Source organism: Lynx canadensis, chromosome D2 (assembly GCF_007474595.2).
Source record: "Lynx canadensis isolate LIC74 chromosome D2, mLynCan4.pri.v2, whole genome shotgun sequence".
NCBI classification, from domain to species: Eukaryota; Metazoa; Chordata; class Mammalia; order Carnivora; family Felidae; genus Lynx; species Lynx canadensis.
The window spans coordinates 48,098,029-48,107,157 of NC_044313.2; the positions used below are offsets into that span (position 1 = coordinate 48,098,029).

The 9,129-nt window shown below is 49.5% G+C and overlaps 1 protein-coding gene across 3 annotated transcripts in view; it reads right to left on the reverse strand.

The window, feature by feature from the left end:
* ANXA11 (annexin A11) overlaps positions 1-5,248 on the reverse strand; it is a 43,709-nt gene extending 38,461 nt beyond the window's left edge. For all 3 annotated transcript variants that reach the window (XM_030335252.1, XM_030335253.1, XM_030335254.1), the window contains exon 1: positions 5,093-5,248. The gene's annotated coding sequence lies outside the window, so the exon portion shown is untranslated. The remainder of the gene's footprint in view (positions 1-5,092) is intronic.
* Between the last annotated feature and the right edge of the window lie 3,881 nt (positions 5,249-9,129).

A 9,129-nucleotide genomic window follows, 5' to 3' on the forward strand; every position in this document is an offset into this window, starting at 1 on the left:
GCGTGGCTCAGTTGGTTGAGTGTCTGACTTCAGCTCCGGTCATGATCTCAGGGTTCATGGGTTCAAGACCCATGTTGAGCTCTGTGCTGAGAGCTGGGAGCCTGGAGCCTGCTTTGGTTTCGGCGTCTCCCTCTTTCTCTGTCCCTCCCTCACTCATGCTCTGTCTCTCTCTCTCTCAAAGATAAATAATAAAACATCAAAAAAAAAAAGACATTAAAAAAATTAATTAAAAGACTAAAAATAAATGAACCAATTTAGATATTAAAAGTAGAGCAACAAAATAACCAAAAGAAGGAATGAATAATGATAAAGGCCGAAATTAAGGACCATCAAACAGAAAAAAGTGGAAAGGACACACAAAAATTATTTTCCAGTTAGCATATCCAGTTGGATTCCCATTCATAATATCTCGCAAAGATGTATTACAAGGCCTGTGATCTGTCCCTGATTTGGAAAACTTAATGTCATAAAAATGTCAACTCTTCCTTATAAATAAATACATTCAATGACATTCCAATTCCAATTTCAAATTACAAAAACAGTCAACAGTCTCAGTGCCCATCGATAAGGGAAAAGTTATATAAATTATGGTCCATCTGCACTATAGAACATTCCACAGCTGCTACTGACCTGGAGGAATGCAAACCCAGAGTTACTGCCTGTGATAAACTAATCAAAAACACAAGCTACAGAGTAAGGTGTGCAGTACGAATCCATTCTGTGAAAGAAGCAAACATTTACAGGTGTCTTTGTCTACACGACACAGAGGGACACAGGGAGAGACCCTTGGCTGCAGGCCACCCACTGTGCTAACTTCCTGGGTGGAATGGGAATAAAAGAATGAATTGAGAAACAGAAACAAATATCCCCTCAGTGCAGGCCTCCTGCAGCACCACCCAATCCCTCTTCTTCCTTTCAAAGCCAACATTTTCAAAGCCTGTCTACACTCAGTATCCCCAGATCCCCACCTCCTACAGCTCGTGCACCCATTCATTCCAGTCTGGCTTCTGCTCCAACATCCCACCAAAACTGCCCTGGCTAAATAAAGTGCCGAATATCCTCCTTGTCACTTCCCACAGCAACAATGGACACCGCTGGCCATTCCTCCTACTGAAGTGGATTCACCCTGGCCTCTGTGATCTGACACTGTCCTGCTTTTCCTTCCCCCTCATGGACTGCTCTTTTTCTGGCTCCTTTATAGGCTCATCTTCCTTTACTCAGCTTTCAAGGTGAGTTCCTCAATCTCATCATGCCTTAAATCAGACACCATCCGGACAAAAAAATGTCCCTCTAGCCCAGACCCCTCCAAAGCCCCCCACACACCTGCCTACTTGGTACCTCAGAGGCACCTCAAACGCTACATGTCCAAGACTGAACTCATGATCATGCCCACTCTCCAGACCTGGTTCTCACCCAGTGTTCCAGGTCTCAGGGGAATCCAGGGGGACAACCTAGGGTGGGCGGGGTGGCCTTTGCTTTTATGCACACAGCACAAGGCTAGGCAGACAGTGGGTGCTCACTAATGTTGAGTTCAACAGAAACACGCCTTGTCACCCACTTCCTAAAAATAGCCATGACCTTTTAGGTGGACACAGCACGCTCACATCTGCTATCACCAGCCCCCCCACAAAAACAACCTCTCCCGCCCCCCCCCCCACCCCACCAGAGATGCCACTCGAGGGCTTAACCTGCCACATGCTCCCTCCACCCTGCTACCCTCCTCTGGGTTTCTCCTCTCCACCTTCACTCAGATTCCTCTCATCTCACTGTCCTCCTGGCCAGCCTCTCCCCAGGCTGTAGGTGTCAAAGGCTGGCTCCACGGGACTTTCCTCTCAATTTCAGGAGCAATTCTTCCCTTCTTTTCTGCTAAGGCGTGGCACTTTCAGGAGCACAAGCCCATGGAAGACCAGACACTAAGGGATCACAGAAGCAGGACTCAACCACCTGTACACTCCAATCTCGTTTCAAGTTTCCTTGCAGTAACACCCTCAGGGGTATCAACATTGTCATCACTACATCCTAACTGATCTTAAACTCCCTTTGCAAACAGTTCCTGCAATCAACCATCTGAGGTAGGCATTTTTACCATTCAGAACACTGGGACCCTGTGTGGCTCCATGGCTTGTCCTAAGTGACCCACAACGGATGAGAACTCTGTCTGTCGACTCCTTTTTTGCCCTCACCCCGTTACTTTCTCCCATCAGTGTATCTGAGTCACTGTTCAGGCTGTACTGTTAGGATCCTCCCAAATACGAGCCACCGGGTGACATCAGACGGTTATTTTGTGGGGCAAAGGGGCCAGAGTCAGTAGGCCTACGGTGGTACGGTTCCGGTAGTTATTAGAAAGTTCCACTGAGTTTCAACAACTCCCTTTAACAATGCAAATTTCCAACAAAGAAACTTCAGTTTTTTCATTTCCCGTAAGGACTTTCCTATCTAGGATCATTCAAACTCCCAATGCTCCAGGAGACAATAGCATCAAGAAGGTGCTGTAGAGAAAAATCCGGGGAAACCTGTCGGCTTGCCTGGTTGTGATTGTGTAGCACACCCGCACACAGACTCCTCCCTGAGTGCTCCCCATGGGACCAAGTGCCCGGAGCTGCTCAGGCTTAAGGGGGAAAGACAGAAGCTAAGGAGAGAGAGAAGGAGGTGAATGCAAGAGGAAGGAGGGGGAGTTCCAGAAAGGCTCTGGGTCCTCTGAACATCCAGCACTCAGCACAGATTTTGTTTCTACATTTACCTCCTGCCTACACTGGCTTCCCCGCCCACCCGCCTCCCCCTTACCCCCCCCACCCCACCCCCCCTGTTCTGCAGTGAACAGCAAATTGCCAAGAACCCACACTAACCTATTCTGGCTAGATTCTTACTGCTGTCACCAGGAAGTACCCATCCTCCCCTGAATCACAAGACCAAGGCATCACTAATCGATCTTGGCCTTCTAGGTACAGCAATCCAGGATGGGCTCTGTCACCCTTGCCCTGGCTACATAAGGGAATCAAAGAGGACTCTCAGCCATCTCCTACTCTCACCTCTAATTTCTATTTCATTCTCCTTTTTTTTTTTTTTTTTTTTTTTTAAACCGATCCAAACCCAGCCTTCAAGGTCTAATATCAAAGAAAACCTTGCTTCTCTGGCCTGCCTCTTTCAAGCAGCTAACATCTGCTGAGCACATACATTAGGCAAGGCCCATCCTGGGTATTGTGAGACCAGAGATGAATAAGAAACAGACCCTACCCTCCAAAGAGGGAGGACAGGGCAGAAACAAGACACGTGGTCATACAAATACCAAGCAAGGTGAGTACTGAACAGTGGTGCCAAACGAGTGGAGGAGGAGGGCTTTGTGGGCTCAGGGGATGTCGTGTCCCTTTCTGCTAGGAGGAGGCACCCGGATGGCTCTCGGGAGGGTGGTGAATAATGGGCAGAAATGGGGAAGGAGAGCATTCCAGGAGGACAGAACGACATGAACTGAAACAAAGGAACTGGCAGAAGGGCAGTTCAATCTGAACCTTCAGCTGCACGAACGAAACAACAGCTATTATTATTGTATTATTATTATGGCTGACACAGATTATGACTTATGAACCAGGCCCTGCTGTAAGCTTTATCTACTGTGGGTGCTATCCACCTGGAGCACAGGAGTATGGTGACCAGTCACCAGTTCAGGTCAACGCCTGGGTAGTATGGTTGTAACATAATAACTCACTGAATTCTCAGTGACCCTGTAAGGTAGGTACTATTATTACCTTCACTTAAACGATGAGGAAACCAAGGCACGGAGACTAGTAAGAGACGAGATTCGGGAGGGATGCGGGACCCCAGGGACTGAGCACCCAATGCCAAAGCAACAAATTTCCCTGGCACCTCACTTGGCCGGTCTTGTCAGGGACCACCTAGAAGCACAGAGAGTGCCTTTGAGGGAAGGAGCACTGTCAATCCTCCTGGAATCCCCAACAATTGACTTTAGCAAGGAAGGAATGAAGGAACATAATGAGAGCCATTTAGGAGTGAGCAAGAGAACACACCCTGCCGGTCCAGCTCCTGGACTCAGCCCTGCCCTCCCCTGCAAGTTTTGTTCCTTGTTGCGCGAGCAGGGAAGAGGCTCACCCCCACAGTGCCAGTCCATGCCTAGGTCAGGGCAGCCAGGAGCAAAGCAGGGGCTCAGGAGAGAGAGCAGAGGGTCTGGCTACCTAGGATACCCAGAGTGTCTTAAAACACCCAATCTCCATAGCAAGGTCACTGATGGGGAGAGGGGAGGGGGGGACATAAATGCTCCCGGGGCCAACTGTAACCGTCTTGGGCTAGAATTGGCTAGCTTAACTCCCCTCCTCGGAAGGGGAACTTCACAACTGTCCTTTAAGCCAATAGACTTGGTTCCTGCCTATTTAAGCCTTCAAAGGGTTGGGTAGGGCCCAGGGGGAGAGAAAAGTTCAAGAACCCCTCCCTGAAACTGTGCTCGAGGGGAAAGGCAGAGAAGGTAAACACACTGGTGAACACAGTACCCCGGACGGTTCCGCATTCTCTCAAAGTGCCTTACAAACACTCTCCAACAGCGGCAGCTCCCAGGATTTGCGTCCTCCCGGGTTCAGAAGGAAAGTTCCTGAAGCCAGCCTCCCCTACTAGCTCTCCTTAGCACAAGCCTTTCCGGGAAGGGCACATACACTCTCGAGAACTCAGCTAGGTCAGAGGGGCCCGGGCCATAGGCCATCCCCATACCAGCCAGTCGCCCTCTGGTCACAGATTCACCCGGTCGCAAGTTCACCCAGTCTTCTCACGCCGACCCCGAACCTGCAGAGCCCCAGACCCCCGCCGAGCAACACAATCACGTGGTCCTGGCTACGGGGGCCCGGCCTAGGCACCTCCCACCCCACAGGGAGGGCAGCCATCTACTGACAGCCAGGCCGACGCAGCCCGTCCGGAACCGACAGCCCGACACCATCATCCCCCCACCACCATGCCTTGCAACCAGGAAGCCGCAGGGCGGGGGCGAGAGCGAGCGCGGGGTAGTCCCGGGCCTCACCGGGCGGGCCACCACGCACTGCAGCCGCCCGGTCTCTGCCGCCGCCCCGCCGCGGGTCGGGCAGCCCTCACTTACCTGGCCACTGACCACAGGGGTGGGGGCCTCGAGGGACAAAGGGGGCCGCAGGGAGCGGCGTCTCTCTCCGCGGGCGTCCGGCCGCGGCGCCTTGGTCGGCCTGGCGCTCTGTCCCACTCTGGCTTTCTGGGCACTCGGGGCACTTCAGGCACTTGGGCTCCGCAACACCCAGGGCGGGGCGGGAGGAGGAGCCCGGCGGGCGGAAAACTCGGCTGGGCCCCAGCGCGCCCCGGAGCGGAGCCGCTCGCACTGGGGGCGGGGCGGGGCTGGGGGCGGGGCCGATGTGCGGCCCCGCCCCTAGGTCCTAGCCCAGAGGGCTGAAGAGCTGAGAGCTGCCTCCTGAGGCCGGGGAAGAAACACTCCGGCTTGCCGGCTCTCTTTAACCGGCAGGGGATCCCGCGGGCTCTCGGAGGTCGGCGAGAAGTAGCAACTCCGCCCTCCTTCTCCGACGGTCTCGCTCTCCGCCGGGCACGCCCTGCGCCGCGATCTCGGGGCGGGCGTTCCCCAAGCCCCCTCTAGCCTGTGTACCGTTGTTAGCGACTCTCCTTAAGGTAAAGAACACTTTGCACGCTAAAATGGCCACGCAACCGTATGGAAATGGTGGGGGTAGGGCGAGTGGCTGTACAGTGGAGAAATCCAGCAAACTACCTTAGCCAGGTGATCAAGGTCAACGTCAAGAGAGAGAAATCAGCGGTGAGAGTAGGTGCCGATTGTGGTCTTCCTCCCAAGAATACATATTCCCAGTGTATGGGAAAAACACCAGCCAAACCCTGGTTGAGGGATGTTCTACAAACTACTTGGCCAATACTCCTCTAAATTGTCAAGGTCATCAAAACCAAGGAAAGTCTGCAAACACGTTGTTACAGCCAAGAAAGCCTACGGAGATAGGAAAATAATGTAGTGTGGTATCCTGGATGGGATCCTGGTAAAAGGACATTAGGTAAGAACTAAGGAAATCTGAATAAAGTATGGACGTCAGTTAATAAGGCATCAGTATTGGCTCATTCATTGTAGCAAAAGCACCATACTAATAGAAGATGCTAATAATAGAAGAAACCAAGTATTAACTTCTCATTTTTTTCTGTAAATAGAAAACTATTTTTTTTTAATGTTTATTTTTGAGACAGAGCACGAGCAGGGGACAGACAGAGAGAAAGAGGGGGACTCAGAATCCGAAGTATGCTTGGGGGTTGGGGGAGAGCTCGAGCTCACCAACTGTGAGAACATGACCTGAGCCCACGTCAGACGTTTAACCGATTGGGCCACCCAGGTGCCCCAATGTAAAAACCATTCTTAAAAAGAATAGTTAAAATTCTTAAAAAATTTTTTTAAAGTTTATTTTTGAAAAAAATGTTACACAGGTAATAAATGAACAAATGGTCATTTAAAAGCAGTTTTTAGAAACTGAAATTCTTTACGCTCCCAAGACTTTTAGGCGTGCCCTTCCAGATCCTTCTCTCTGCAACACTCTACTTCTACTCCAGGTGAATATATTCACCTAGATGTACTGTTTAAAATGATAATTGCAGTAATTTTTTTTTCAATGTGTTTTACTCATTGCATCTTGCAGGGTCTTTCCCCGCAAGCGTACCTTGATCTACTTGATTCGTCCTAAGGATTGCATGGTGCGCGCCATCGTGCGTGTCACCTAGCTCCTTAGGGAAGGACATTTAGGTTGCTGCAGGTTTGGGGCTATTGCAAACAGCGCTGCTGGTCCTGTTTCCATTTTTCAGAGCGCACGGAGTGGGAAAGACTGGGCGCAGTAGGCCAAAGGGGAGACTCTGGCCTCGGCTCTGCAGGGGGCAGGGGTGCGGGTGCCTTGCGGCAGCCGCGCCCTCCGGCAGCCTGCTGCCTCCAGACTCCGAACCCCGGGGACCCAGTCATTTTCCACGGCCTCTGCAACACCCCTCCCAGCAAGGCGCGGCCCTTTTTCGGAGCTGGACTGCATTTTTTAGAGATGAGTGGCCGGGTGAGCCTGAAACCCTGGCCAAAGGCTCCAGTGCGACACGGAGGAAATGCCCCGCCCCCACCCCCAGCAGAAGAGAGGCCGAGGTCAGTGGCACCTGGAGACTCTGCCAAGGTTGGGAATTACTGCGGTGGGGGCGCCCGCGGCGACACAGGAACGGGCGTCGGGGTGAAGCTCCCACCGAGCCCGCGGGGTTCCGAGGAAGCTTCCGTCGCCCGGCGCGCTCTGGGACGGGGGTTTTGTCGGGGAAAGTCACCTGGCGCCCACCAGGCCTCTGCCTGGGCACCCTGCCCCGGCGCCGCGCGTCCCGGCGGCCTCAAAGGCAAGCTTCTTCGAATGGCTCACTTTTTTCATAGATGAGCGACTGCCTCTTTAAATACTACCTTAAAAAAAAAAAAATAAACAAATCAGGGTTGGAATTCCTTCTGCACGTAGCACACACTTTCTGGCATCGGAACTGAGCTCTTCAAAGCCAGGATGGTGAATAGCTACCACTGTGCTCCCCTTACTGTGACTCAACCGTTTATTTTCAACAAACGTGTGTGGAGCTCCGACTCGGTGGGAACACTCGGGTGGGGGAAACGACTCTAGGTTTGGTGTGCAAGCACCTGGGTTCTGTCACTTGAAGTTACATGTTCTTTGAGCCTTGGTTTTCTCGCCTAGAAAATCTTCAAAATGATCTATGAAAACTTGTAATCACTGCTTCATCGCTGAAAGGAGCTGCTAACAAGCATCAAATGAGGTAAGGGAGAGTAAGTGCCTTATGATAAGTCCGGGGCTGCACAGCCCCGAATAATAGTAGGAGACTCTTCGGATCGTTCTTACATTGAGTCATTCGACAATGATTGAGTATGGCCAATGTGACAGCCCTATGCTGGGTGCCACAGAGAGGGACAAAAGGAAATTCTCTTGCTCTAGACTCCCATCTCTTCTCATGTGGGGAAACAAATCGTAAATACCTCACAAAATACAGGCTTGTAAAAAGCATCGTTCTGGGTGGATGAGCAGCCAGTGTAGAGGATGGGATGCAGAACGGCTTCTTCTGATCTGTCTAGCCAGACTTTTCAATCGACTTTTAATTTTCAAAATCATGTTTATTCTCCCCCCCCCCCCAGTATCTATTGCTTTCATTTCTGCTTTTATCTTTGTGGGTTTGTTCCTTCTTTCTTTGGATTTGCCCTAGTGCTCTTTCTCTGGTTTCTAGAGTTGAACTTTAGGGCCGTTTATTTTCCAAATCTTTCTGTTGTTGCTTTGTAATAAATATATATAAGACTATAAATCTCCCTCTACATCCTGCTTTAACTACATATCGCAAGTTTTTAATATGCCATGCTTTTGTTATCTCTCAGTTATAAATATTTTGGTGGGTTTTTTTTTTTCCATTAGGATTTTATCCCTAATTCACGGATTATTTAAAAGTGTGTTTCCATTTTTGTTTCACAGTCATGGCTTTTTAAGAAAACATTTTGTCGTAGGTTTCTAATTTTAATGCTTGGAGATGAGAAAATGTGCTCTTTTTAGAATTTGTTGAGACTTCTTTGTGACCTGATAGACAGACTTTTTTTTTTTTTTAATGTCCCAGTTTTTGTAAAGGCACAAGATTCTAGTATTTCTCCATCCAGTTTGCTAATCTAGTTATTTATTTAGCTTGTTTATACCCCAGGCTTTTTTCCATTCAATCTGCTGATTTCTGAGAGAGTCGATTTAATGTTTTCTACTTTTATTGTACTTTACCAATGTTCTCTATAATTTGGTCTCATTTTGCACTATAATTTTGAGAACAAATTATTAGGTTCACGTAAGTTCATAATCGCTTTATCTTTTGATGACTTATCTTCTTTTATTGCTTTTCTCCTTGAAAAATTATGATGCCTGATATCAGTATTGCTATCTAAGATAGTATTTGTCTCGTATGTTTTTCCTCTCTTTTTTCAGGCTTTACTCTTCTTTAGGTTCGTCTCCTGGAAATGACATACAATTTTTTGTACCAATCTTAAAAAAAAATCCATCTGAGTATCTGCTCTTGTTTAAGTTTATTTGTTTTGGGGAGAGAGAGAGGGAGGGGAGGAGA